The 13446-nt window shown below is 41.2% G+C and overlaps 1 protein-coding gene across 2 annotated transcripts in view; it reads left to right on the top strand.

The window, feature by feature from the left end:
* RUNX2 (RUNX family transcription factor 2) overlaps nucleotides 1-13446 on the top strand; it is a 110500-nt gene that overhangs the window by 90972 nt on the left and 6082 nt on the right. The window lies entirely within an intron of this gene.

Here is a 13446-nt window from a genome sequence, read left to right as displayed (position 1 = left end):
CTCACTTCTTCGGATGCATCCGAAGAAGTGAGGTTTTTACTCACGAAAGCTTATGCCCAAATAAATCTGTTAGTCTTTAAGGTGCCACCAGACTCCTTGTTGTTTTTGTAGATACAGACTAACACGGCTACCCCCTGATACTTGACCTAAGATAGTCGTATCATTTTCCATGAAATTCACAAGCAGTCTACATGTTAAACTCCCCACTCAGCACAGTAGCTGCAGCTCCTGCTTCTACAGCTTCAGTCTTGTTGTCTTCCACACAGTTCTTTCTCTGAAACCAAGGAGTTGCTTTCAGACACCTTAGTACAGAATTAGGTGTGTCTGTTTACATTCAGGAGACAGAGAACTTCATACCAGGGGGGAAGAAAAAAAACAAGGGCATTGGAAATGGAAAGAGATGGAGGTTGAAAATGTATGTTTAAGAGACCAAGATTATTTCAGTACTAGAACGGTATGTTTTTATTTGTTTACATTAGACATGAAGTCCTTTTATATATGCATGGAACAAAGAGGTACCTTTTCTACCCTTTTGTACTATACTGTTTAGCTAGAATAAGGAGAAACTTGTACTGAGCTGGGAGTTTAAGTTTTTGCCAAAAGCATAACAATTTGTAGGGTTTGATTTTTCCCTGAAAAAAAACAACCCCAAATGCTTTAAGAACAAGGCCCTCAGTAACCAAAATATGTTTGTTTTTGTTTAAATCACTCAGCAGAGAAATCATCTCTTGTCCATTGTTAAAAGGGAGGTTTAAATCAAAGGAAAATTCTACATATTCTAAAATATACAGACAGCTCTTTGAAAGCAAAGCCAAACAAAACTTTAAGAGAGACCTTTTCCTTGATGCAGAAGTTTTGAGTTAGTTTACTGTGCCGAGCTCTAGTGGAAAGAACAGTCTGAAAAACAAATCTCAGATCTAGTTTTGGAGACGGAAGTTGAGAAGCGCATTGTATTAATGGAGTACGAGACTCTTTCAGAGTTTCCAAGCTAAGTCTTAGCAGCAGCAGCAGTAGAAACAAGCTTTAAAATTCATTGGGATTTTATTTTCCAATTTCACTTTGGAGATCTAAGCACGCTCCATCCTGGCTACCCAAGAACTTGATTCTCTCACTCTTATGTTGGGTGATCCGTTTGTTTCACAAGTAGTCTTACTGAAAACACAGGGACTGTCTGTGGAATAAGTTACTACGCAGGGAGAGTAAAGGTGGCATGATCTGATCCAAATTAAGGGCTACTGCCAAATTCCCATCATATTTGCTAGTGAAAAAAATGTAAAATGGCTTTAATAAAAAATGCCCTCAACATCTCTTCTGTTCCTGTTTTAAATGTCCCTATTCACTCAGTGCATGATTCCTCCATGTTCCCTACATCCTCGGCCAGCCAATTATTTGACTTAAGACTCAGATTGGGATGTGGGTTGCTGCTCTGTTCTTCCACCGGTAATTTTGCCTCCTAGTCCTTACTATGCTGTGGGTTGAACTGCAGTGCAGCCTCCATCTCAGTGTTTGGGGTCCATAATAAGTGGCTCATTCCTAACGTAGATCCAGAACTACTCCTCCATCCCTCGTCACATGTAACTTTCAGCAAGGCAAGCTCAGGTCTGCTCCTGAACTTTAAGTCTCCTGCCACTGGAGCACATCAGCCCTGCCAGCCTGCTTTCCGTATGCCCGTTACAACCAATATGGGCCAAAGGAAACCATAAGGCTGTCTCATCTGAATGCACCTTTTCTGGAGAGATTTACTTAACCAACCATTTATCATTTAACTACAATTTTGAAAACTATCTTAATTGACCACACATGTTATCAAACCAGAGGCTGCCTCCTGACCCCATACACACACGTCGCCCACCCCTCACCTCCACAGTGTTTTTAGCAACACTTCAGAAAGAGCTAATTAAGCGCCTGCAAACCAATGCCATGACAGAAATAGTTCTTTCTGATTGATAAGAACATCAGTAAAAAAGCTATATTGAGGAGGGGAAGGTTTTCCCTTTTTTTTTTTTTTTTGTGGCTTCATGTTTTGGTAGCCATAAGTCATTAGTGGTTTTTAATTTTTTTTCTGAAACTGAAATAAGGGCTGAAAGGGTGGATTTGTCTTTTTTTTTTTTTTTTTTTGGCTAATCTGAGGCATGCCGCCACATCTGAAGCCACTTGGCTCATTATGGATTTCATGGAAACTGATTCCCTGAAAGTGTTTCCATGTGTGTGTTCCCAATATATCCCATCCTCTTCTAAATGGGAGTACAAACTCGCGCACGAGCTGGAAATGGCTTCAGGATGTGACAGAAAAGTCATATGACTGCAGTGGCACTGTGTGTGGCCTTTTCTAAAAGACACCATGTCTTGTGTGTTGGCTTCCGTCCTACAGTAGATCCAGTTTCAAAGAGTCTCTTCCTTCCCGGTTTCTTAAAAGTTCTTAATCAAGAACCAGCAAGGAATCCTCTGTCTTTCTTTCCACAAAAGGGAAGTATATTATTTGAACAGGATACTAATAGTAAATTTGGCAAGGGAGAAAAAAAGAGGGGGTTTAAAGGTTGAAGTTACAGTGAAATGCCAAGATTTATTTTCCTCTTTGCACAGCATAGTTTCATTGCCTGTGCTTGAGGATCAGATGGAATTTGAGAGTTGCTAGCATGCAGTGGAAAAGTACAATTCATGACAACATGGGAAACAAATATTTATATTGGATTGTTAAGGCACATTTGTCTGCAATAATAATAATAATAATAAACTAGACTCCTAACCCCCATTGTATATTATCTTCCCATTCATGGGAATTGCACAAAATTATTATACAGAGACTCTCTATTACTGTACATTAAAGATCTCAGCCCTGTGGCTTCATTCTCCTGGTGTATACAGCTCTGTTTAGATTGCGATCCAAGAAACCCTCAAACATTCCCTGTAGTCCATTGTAGCTGGGGCTGGTGAAAAACTGCAGCAACTAAAATTCAAGTGGGGAAACTTTTGGGAAACTGAACAGAGTGTGCGTGTTTCATGTGTGAGTGACATCACAAAGTATTGGCCCCTTTTTTTTTTTTTTTTTGCACAGCATTGTAGATTTGCCACACTTCTTGTGATATTTCCAAGAAGTATTATATATGTACTGCTTCCATCATACTGCACTGATTGCCTCCATTAATAGATAGGTCCAAGTAGTGGTGAGCCCTTGTGTAAGAACTTAGTTTCAAGAGGGTTTGATGATCTTCTGCACTTCCTGCCTTCAACTGCTGTGAGTGTTGCTGTGCACAGTTAACTGTTAAAGAGTTGGTGCATTTCACAGCAGAAGCTGATATACTATGTTATTACAGTAACACAGGGGTAGCCGTATTAGTCTGGATCTGTAAAAAGCAACAAAGAGTCTTGTAGCACCTTATAGACTAACAAATGTATTTGAGGATGAGCTTTCGTGGGTGAATACCCACTTCGTCAGATGCCCTATGTTATTACAGTGGTGGGAGAAGTGCTTTATATGACAGACTCCATGTTATATATCTATAAGATCACATCATCCAGTGCAAAAATAGTGGGGAATAGTTATTTGTGGAGGTATGTTATATAAAAAAGACTAACAAATAACTTTTTGATGCATAAAGGTGTCAAAGCTTTTAAATTCTATTGTCTCAGCAGCCAGCTCTGTCCCAACATTAGAGAACGTTGAAATTTCTAACAAGTCGAGCTGGCTGAGACTGAATCCCTCTCATCCCCAAAATATAACCAGTTCCTTCTCTCCACCATGATCACACAGGGCCAACATGTGGATTGTGGGGAAGATTACCAAGATGGGATAGTGAAAACTAGAGAAGACAGCAAGGAGCCTAATCAAGCGAGTTGAATGGGCAGCATTTGATGGCAGATGAAATTCATTCTTGACAAATGCAAGTGTAAACTACATTTACACAGTGTGCACTCTGTCCCCCTCTAGGGGCTGGGCCTGTATAGAAAGATTTAGGAGTCTGCTATAGCCTTCGCACCAAGGTACTTTGAGTGTCTACCACCTGAGCTACAGACCCATACTTTTAGAACCAGCGATCCCTGTTTCGATCCCTGCTGTCAGCAGCCGGGCCAGCGGTGTTGTGCTGTACAAGGCATTGAATGTTAGAAGGAATTTCTACTCATTCAAGTTGCTGGGTCCTAAATTAACTAAACACCCAGGAAAAAGTCCTTGGTGTCATTGTGGACAGCTCAGTGAAAACCAGTGCACAGATATGCAAAAGGGGCCAAAATAATTAAAATACATAAAGAGCTAGGAGTTCCTCTCTTCTTCCTGTGCAGCCACTGTAGCAGAAACATCCTGTTAAGGGAATGGGGTGGGTAATGATAGAGCCTATGCTGGATAAAATGGGAAAGTGAAAAGAGACACCACTTTACCTGCTAAGCAACCTGACAGATATCCCTGGGAATCACTCTCCTTTGTTGTATACTTGATACTTTGATGGTTGATATTAGATGAACCAAAGTGCTTGGGGGCTACACAAAAAATTCAAAGAAAACGTCTATCTAATCTATCTATATAACTAAAGAATAGATTGTATTTTAATGTGCCACTCAGCATGCCTAAGCACCAAAACACACAAGTCAGTGTTAAAAAAAAGTGAAATATCATTAAAATTCACATGCAAATAGAGGAAGTGCAAGGCCAGGAAGACGCTATGCAATGGAACAGCTGTGAAGGAGTTAAAAGGTTCAGTTGAGTTTTGTTAGACTGCTGTGCTCAATAATATTACAGTTTAAATGGTCCCACCTAGGCTTTGAAGTTTACACCTCATTGAAGCGAATGGGAAAGCAGTTCACACCTCTACTGCTGCTATTGTTTGCCTGGAGACAGAGTTTTGGTGTACAAAACGGATTTAAAAATGCAATTTGAAAATATTTAACACATGTTAAATAAAAAAATATATATATATTTTTTGAATGCCTCAAACAACAAGGAGGTATTTGGCGCAGTTTGTTTAAACTAAGCTTTTCATGCACACAGGATAACTACAGTGTAACCCTAAGGAGTTTTCCCCTAAAATCCCAATCTTGTAATCCCACTTGTGCGGATGGAACATTTTGCATTTCAATGGAATTCCATGCCAGTTCACTTGTGGGGATCTAATTTCAGAATTGGGGCCTGGATTAAACAAGATACAAAAAGTGAGTAAAACAGAGGGCTTGCAGAAAGGAGGACAAAGCTGGTTTTGTTTTGTTAGGGTATCAATAAAACGAGATATTTCATTAAATCAGTATTCCATGCCGGACACCTTCCTAACCATTATCAGCGAGCAGTTTATCGTGGGCATCTCTGCAGAAGTATGTTTTAAGAAGGGCAGGGAGGTAACCTTAGATTTTAGTTTGGAGAATACATTCCATGCATAGGGAGCAGCATGGAAGACACAATGATGGTAATCCCAAAGCCAGGGCTTGATCCCACTCTCATTGACTTTAATGGGATTTGGCTCAAAACCCAAGTGAGTTCCATGTGAATTGGGGTTTTTTAATGAAAATTGTGTACAGCTCCAATAAAAATAAATGCACCTCATTAGTATTGTTATTAAAATATTTTCAGCTCGTCTATAACAAGGCAGCTATGCATCGGTGCACACTGTCTCCATATTGGAGAAGGCTAAAAACTTCATTTAAAAAAGTCTCTGGTTCTATAGAAGATGGGTTCTCAATTTGGAGGTTTCAAACAGGTCTCAGGGGGTCACAACAACCTTCCCTTTCTTTATGACTAGATGGAAAGGGGAATCCCAGAACTTTACTTTGTTGTCAATTGGGTGTCACAGTATAGAAAAGGATGGAACACAGCAAAAAAAATTGGGGGGAGCATCTTTCCCCAATTCACTTTTTTAAAAAACGATGTTCCTGATCTTCTGGCCTTGCTCAGAATATATTGTTTTGTGACAGCATAGCTTGCTGAGAAATCCTTAATTACAGATGTACTTGGTTGATGATAGAAAGTAATAGCTATACAGGCTTTAAAGTATTTTAAAAAACAAAATCCCAGACCTCACAGAATGTTACTTTCATGAAGTAAAAATGATGAGGATCATTTGTGTGAGTAATGACATTAATAATTACTGACAATTTGCGTTTCTCTACCATGAGGCAGCTATGAAGTGCTTTACAAACGTAGACCCAGGATTTCGTAAGAATTAGCACAAGTGGTAGGAAATTATTATTCTCCCTTCAAAATGGAGAATCTGAGGCACTGAGAAAAAACAAAATGATGATGATAATTATTTCCATAGCACCAAAAATCCCCAATCTAGCAAACATTCACACACATGCTCAACTGTATGCATGCAAGTCGTCACGTTGAGCTCATGCAGAAAGTTAAGCTTATGTGTAAGCGTGTCTAGGATCAGAGCCTAAGGGTGCACGCCAATTAACAGACATAAAAGGAGGCAGCGTGTGCCACATGGAAATTAAAGTCCGAGGAAGAGACGACCTGGGCCTGCTGATAGTGTGTGTGTATGGGGGGAGAGGGGGACAGAGTGAGGGCAGCTGGCTTCAGCAGTGTTACTGAGCATGCTCAGTACAAGCCAGGCCGTAAATCTGAGGTAGAGGGGCATATGATCCCGCAGTGCGCCCCCCCCCCATCACCTCAGGCCCCAGTCCTGCAGTTGGATCCACACAGTCACCCCTTGTGCCACCTTGAAGTCAAGGGTCTACCTGTAGGAATCCAATTGCAGTGTCAGGGTCTGGTTCTATAAATACTATTAGATGCAGTAGAAGAAAAATTAAAATAAAGAGTGATGAAAGTAAAATAAAATGATACAGTAAAGGTTTTTACTCACGAAAGCTTATGCCCAAATAAATCTGTTAGTCTTTAAGGTGCCACCAGACTCCTTGTTGTTTTTGTAGATACAGACTAACACGGCTACCCCCTGATACTTGACAGTAATGCAAAAGTGTGTTTGTGGAAAAAGTCAAATATAAACGGCACACAAAAAAAACCTGTATTAAAAAAAATTAAGGGGGCAAAGTCAAGCATTTGAAAGTTAGGAAATGCCAAAATTAAGGCTGCCTGTGCAACCTTAATTCAGCCTGCTTGTGTGTATGCATCATGATACATTCTTTAATTATATGTTCACGTAACTATTTTTCCCACAGGACTGCTGCCTCATTCAGTGCCCAAGATGAACATTGCTCACTGAATGAGCAGTTTATTCTCCTCACTGTTTGGTGTGTGGCCCCAGACCTTATTTACTGCACACTATACAAACTCTGCTCTGAAGACACAATTACTGATTTCCTCATGGGCCTGTCTTTGGTGCTCCTCACCACAACATCTGAGTGCTTCACAGACATCAACAAGTTGCAGGGAGTGGTGTTATCCCCATTTTACAATTGGGGAACTGAGGCACAAAAAAATTAGGGTCAGAAGTATCCATTAATTTTGAGTGCCAAATCTGACATACCTAGGGAGCTGATTTTTCAGAGTACTTAACATTATATAGCATTTGATATGTTCAAAGCATAGCTCCCATTGACTTCAGTTGTACCTGACAGTGCTCAGCACTTTTGAAAATCAGACCCCAGAGTATCAAGTCAGGCACCCAAAAAAGAGGAATACATAACTAGTGACCTCCCCTGAGAAGTCTGGTTGAAATGACATGCCCAGCATCACATTGGAACTCTGTAACAGAAGAAAGGATAGAATTCAGTTCTCCAGCACAGCATTTAGCTGCCTTAACCACAAGACCATCCTTTCTCTTCATGCAGTCTTCTGCTTCATTCACCACACACCTTCCAATGTCTGCAACAAATGAGACAAGGGTCCTACAGACAACCTCCTTCACTATGCAGCCCTTATTCATCTGCAGAGAAGTCCATTTTGTGCACTGAATGAGCCAAGATCGTGTGAGGAAAAAATAGTATGCAATCATGTAATCAAGAATTGTATCATAATGCACATGGGGTCCAAGTTAAGATTCAACAGGCAACCTTAATTCTCATGTATCCTGACTTTTGAGTGCTTGATTTAATAAGGCTCTTTTAGCATAGTTTTTTGTGTTCAAGTTCCTAGGTTTAAAAAAAAAAAAAAAAACTGAAAATCAAATAGAAATTCCATCATGTGACATCATATTGACAGCCACATGGGTCCTCAGCAAGGTTGGAACTTTTAGATACACCGCACAGACCTGCCACTTGTCCTAGAGAAGTAACTGACGGCAATACTAGGTTGTTGTTCTCTATGTGGACCAGCACTAAAGGGTTATGGAACATTATGCCACTGGGTTGCACAGATATTTGCGGACAGAGGAGGAATAGTGATATTCAGGAATCTTGGGTTCCATTCTGGGCTCTTGAGGGACAGTGCTCTAGTGGACACCAACTCTTGTGCCAATTATGCCCCAAGCATGACATCTTCTCTGTTCCTTCCAATCTGTCCTGGACCCAGCCCTACTCCCCACAAGGCTAAACAATTATTTTCCACGTGCCTCGTTCTCAGAAACAACAGAACTGTTTTGGCTGAAATAATAATAAATAATAATAATCATAAATAAATAAAAGCCTGAGGCAGACACTCAACATGGAAAATTTCAGCTGAAATGGTTAAAAATTTGGCAAAGTTATAAAAATCTGAAAACTGGATCTTATAATGGGAAGAGTCAGGCAACCACAATTAATAGATGTGCTACCACCCCTATTTATATGCTAAACTGCACAAGTAAATCGTAGACATTAGGGAAAAAAAAAGCCATAACAAATCAATTAGTCCCACATCCAGGCCTATTCAGGATAGAATAATTACTGCAATCTTTAAACAGTGCAAGGCATAACACCAAGCCTAAAAGCGGTGAGTGCACCATTTAGGTGAAATATAATTAATTAAAATAGTCCCTAGTGATAGTTATAAGTATGCCAAGCTGAGGTTCCTTGGATCCGTCTGTTCAATTGTTTTCTAATATAGCACAGCATAGACAGACACCATTGTATTTTCTCATACATTTTTTTAATGATTATACGCTGCACTGGATTGTTAAAAATCCCTTCCACAGCAGACATATGCAATACATTTAGGGAATGTTTCTTCAGTAACGTCCCAATAACAAAAAATGACTAAGCACATTCCAGCAAATTGCAATGTTTGTAAGTTATAAATTTATCCCATAATCCTTTTAAAGTCCACATCAGCTTGCTGTACCCAGAAGGAGTTAATATACCCACAGTCCATTGCAGTCTATAATAATTGGAAGTGATTGGCCAAAGTGCTGAAACCAGGCGGAAATTTGTTGCATTATTCTCTATAAACTACAAGCAGAGCTCATTAATTGAAAAATGAATGTCAACTGGCATTAGCTGGCATCTGTAAACTGAAATGGAGAAATGACCATGGCATACGCTGTGCTGTAAACAATATATCAGCGAAGCTGCAACAGGTTAAAAAAAAAAAAAAAAAAAAAAAAAAGCTCGTGCAAAACCAATCCTAGACTGTTATTGGCAAGCTCCCAAGTCTAGGGTTTTTAATGAGGCTTCTGCATCAAAATAAGTGAAACCACATGGAATTTTAATTGTTCTTATTTTAAATACAAAACACAAGAGCAGTATGGTCTGCAGGAAAGAAAGTACGTACTAACCTACTGCTTTAGTGTAGAGATGGACGTTTTAACATTACTTCATTTCTGTTCTAAATTTATATCTCACGGACGATTTGTATGCCAAACTACATTTGTGCAGACTTACCTAGTAAATTTAAGTACAGTTCACCTAAACTCTCTGAGATGTAAATCCTCTGGGTAAAGAGATTTGATTTTTCTTTTATGTTGTTAATTAAGCTCCATAAAATGATCATATCATAGAAGACAGAAATTGCATTAGAGATGCCTATTTCCATTTCTGTCTTTGCAACAGCAGTGGAGGAAACACTGTTTTCACTAAACAAGTGTAGCTTGGGCAAAGCTTTCAGCCCTGAAATAGGCTGCAGGTTGCATGTGTCACTTGTGTGAAAAGTGACACTTTGTGAGACTGGGAGGCCTCAAATTCAAACTACTTTCAACCACTGGTATATCAGAAAAATCAATGTATATCTTTAATTGTGGATTGGGATGTGGGGGAGGGGTGGTATTTCAAGACACATGCTTTGCTGCACTTTCAAATTATTATACTATCAACCAGGGGTGGCCAACCTCAGCCTGAGAAGGAGCCAGAATTTACCAATGTACATTGCCAAAGAACGACAGTAATATTTCAGCAGCTCCTCATAAGCTCCACCCTCCACCCCCATGCTCCCAGGACCTCCTACCCACTGGCAGCCCCGCAGATCAGCGCCTCCCCCTCCCTCCCCACACCTCCCAATCAGCTGTTTCATGGCATGCAGGAGGCTCTGGGAGGGAGAGGCGAGGAGCGAGGGCACTGCAGGCTCAGGGGAGGGGACAGGAAGGGGTGGAGTGGGGGCAGGGCCTGTGGCAGAGCCAGGGGTTGAGCAGTGAGCACCCCCCGGCACACTGGAAAGTTGGCACCTGTAGCTCCAGCCCCGGAGTCGGTGCCTATACAAGGAGCCGCATATTAACTTCTGAAGAGCCGCATGTGGCTCCGGAGCCACAGGTTGGCCACCCCTGCTATCAACCATCATCATTACTTATGTGCATAGCACAAATACAAATAAAGATAGACTCCATGCCCAGAAGGGCTTACCATCTAAGATCCCAATCCTGCAAACAGTTATGCACATGTTTCAATTTACACGCATAAAGTGGTTGCAGGAACAGGGCCCAGGTTAAAACAAAAGCAGTAGAAGTAGCTAAGACAAGGAGGGAAGTGGGAGGGCCTACGGCAAAGTGAGGTCAATAAAATGACATGGGCACAGGAGAGCCTAGAGCATGCGTCTCCAGGGTTACAGTTTTTAAAAGCTGTGATAGCAATGGTTGGATGCAGTGAGACTTAGAGTTTCCAAGTAAGCCTGAAAAAGTGGGTTTTGAGACGAAAAACAAGGCATGGCAGACATTTGTTTTCCCATTAAGAACTCCCTGCAACCCAGCACTTTTCTGATCAACCCTGAAAATAATATGCTTGCACAAGGGCAGTACAGAAATCTTGGTAAGGAAACACACTGCAACTTAATCCAAAAAGTTAAAGATGTGGCTAAAAGGGAATTTGGCGAATTGGGCAGTGACCGAATTGCAAGTAGGAGCAGTGCAGACATAACCCTATAAGAAGAAATTACATTTATTCAATGTTTGGGTAAACAGGACTTTGTGCTTTATAAGCAACAGTGAAAAAACATCAAAAGCATCTTGGGCTTTTTAAAAAGAATTGTACTTATTGCAAAGAAACAAAGTATAAATACTTAACAGCGTACCAATTCCACATCTACCTTTGACTTCAACTTGCACCCGTGTAAATTAGGAGCAACTTAGTTCAAGTCAGTCGAGTTGCATTAATTGAGAGCATCGTAAGCACTAACAAATTCAGACTCAGCATCTCAAGCAGCTGGAGAAACTGTTCAATAACCTTACATTTCCCGATACGTATCAGACCTTTTCACAGTATAAAAGGAGCAACATGATAGCGTTCCAAAATAACAGCTTTGTTTCTGGGTGGTATGGCCTCTGGCTGCTGTTTGTAGTTAGGAACTTTGCATGCAGTGACACAGTGTTTGCTATAAAAGTACAGTAGAACCTCAGAGTTACAAACACCTCGGGAATGGAGGCTGTTTGTAACTCTGAGCAAAATGTTATGGTTGTTTTCAGAAGTTCACAACTGAACTTTAACTTAATACAGTTTTGAAACTTTACTATGCAGAAGAAAAATGCTGCTTTTAACCATCTTAATTGAAATGAAACAAGCACAGGAACAGTTTCCTTACGGTGTCAATTTTAAAAAAAACTTTCCCTTTTTTTTAGTAGTTTATGTTTAACACAGTACGTGTATTTTTTTTTTTTTAAATCTCTGTTGCTGCCTGATTGCGTACTTCTGGTTTCAGATGAGGTGTGTGGTTGACTGGTTAGTTCCTAACAATGAGGTTCTACTGTACAAGCTATATTACATTCAATAGTTCTGGGGTTTAGTGGGCTGGTAAATGGATATGGAGTCATTCACTTCTAGGTCACTGATTCAACTCCAGATCAGGTAGTAGTAATCATATAATGATCACTCCTAGAAACAGCCCCACACTGGAACTTTAAATCTAGCTCTCTTTAAATTTCTGAAGAGGTTGGATTAGAATCCTTCACTTTCAATCAGACCTTGTGATTTTATCCTATGCCAGGAGTCGGCAACCTCTGGCACACGGCTCGCCAGGGTAAGCACCCTGGAGGGCCGGGCCAGTTTGTTTACCTGCCGCATCGGCAGGTTCGGCCAATCGCAGCTCCCACTGGCCGTGGTTCACTGCTCCAGGCCAATGGGGGCGGCGGGAAGCCGCGGCCAGCACATCCCTCGGCCCGCGCTGCTTCCCTGGCGAGCCACATGCCAGAGCTTGCCAACCCTGCCCTACGCCTACTCTGGTTCTGAACATTGCCTTTCGGCATATTTCTAATCACCACCAGGCAGCAATTCAACTGCTTATGTCAAATGAGTTAGTGGTCTTGATGCAGTTTCTAATGGTCAGGCGTCGAAATCATAAAAGCCACCATGCCAGCTGATGGCACTCAACAGAATCTTTCTGCCTTAGGGTTTTCATTCCTGCCCATCATTGTCTCTAGCCATCAAGGCCAAGGACAGGAATGGACCAACCTACCCCCTCACTAGATGGGAATGTTTTCAGGTCAGGTTTGAGGTGAATTGCTGCCATGGTGTGGGAAAGCACCAGTGCTATCCGTTGTGCAGCTTATACTGTGGATAAGCAGAGAAATTCAGTGTTCAGTGCAGTCATCTGGCACCTGACAGGAGCCCTAAATTCCCTTTTAAATATAACAGATTTGGTGGTTTTGGGAGAAGAGATGGGTGAACTCATGAAGTTTTGCAAAGCTGCTAAGTTCTCAGACAAAGCAGCACAGGGCCAAAGCAGTTTTAGCTCATGAACACTCTCCCTGCAATTTAAACCAGTGCTCCCTCCATATGTGTGCGCGCACACACACACACACACACACACACACACACACACTTCATATGAGGAAAAAGTGAGCACACACTCTAAAGGGTTGTGCACTAGGGAAATATATCCTTCCTACCTTTAAAGGTAGGGCAGCACAAGTGAGTGCCCCTACACTGCATTCTATTTTTTCATTAGACTTTTCCTTTGCCCCTCTCTCTGTTCCCCCTCCCCAATTTTCATTCTACCAGCTCTCTAATCCAACTTCTACCATCCCTGTTTCTGCTCCCCCCCCCCAGTTTCCTAAGCAGAACACCCAACCTATTATTTTCAAACCTAGAATGTTTGAAGGGAATTGGAAATTGGGCTAAATGAGTTCACCCATCCCTGCTTCATGTCAGAGACGAACTTATTGTAGAGTGTTACCACCAAGAACATTAGAGTAAGCATGTGCTGTGGGGTCTATAGACAACCAGATG

Source organism: Trachemys scripta, chromosome 3, assembly GCF_013100865.1.
Source record: "Trachemys scripta elegans isolate TJP31775 chromosome 3, CAS_Tse_1.0, whole genome shotgun sequence".
NCBI lineage: Eukaryota > Metazoa > Chordata > Testudines > Emydidae > Trachemys > Trachemys scripta.
Note: the sequence above shows the minus strand (reverse complement) of the source record. Positions and strands in the feature narration are given on the sequence as shown.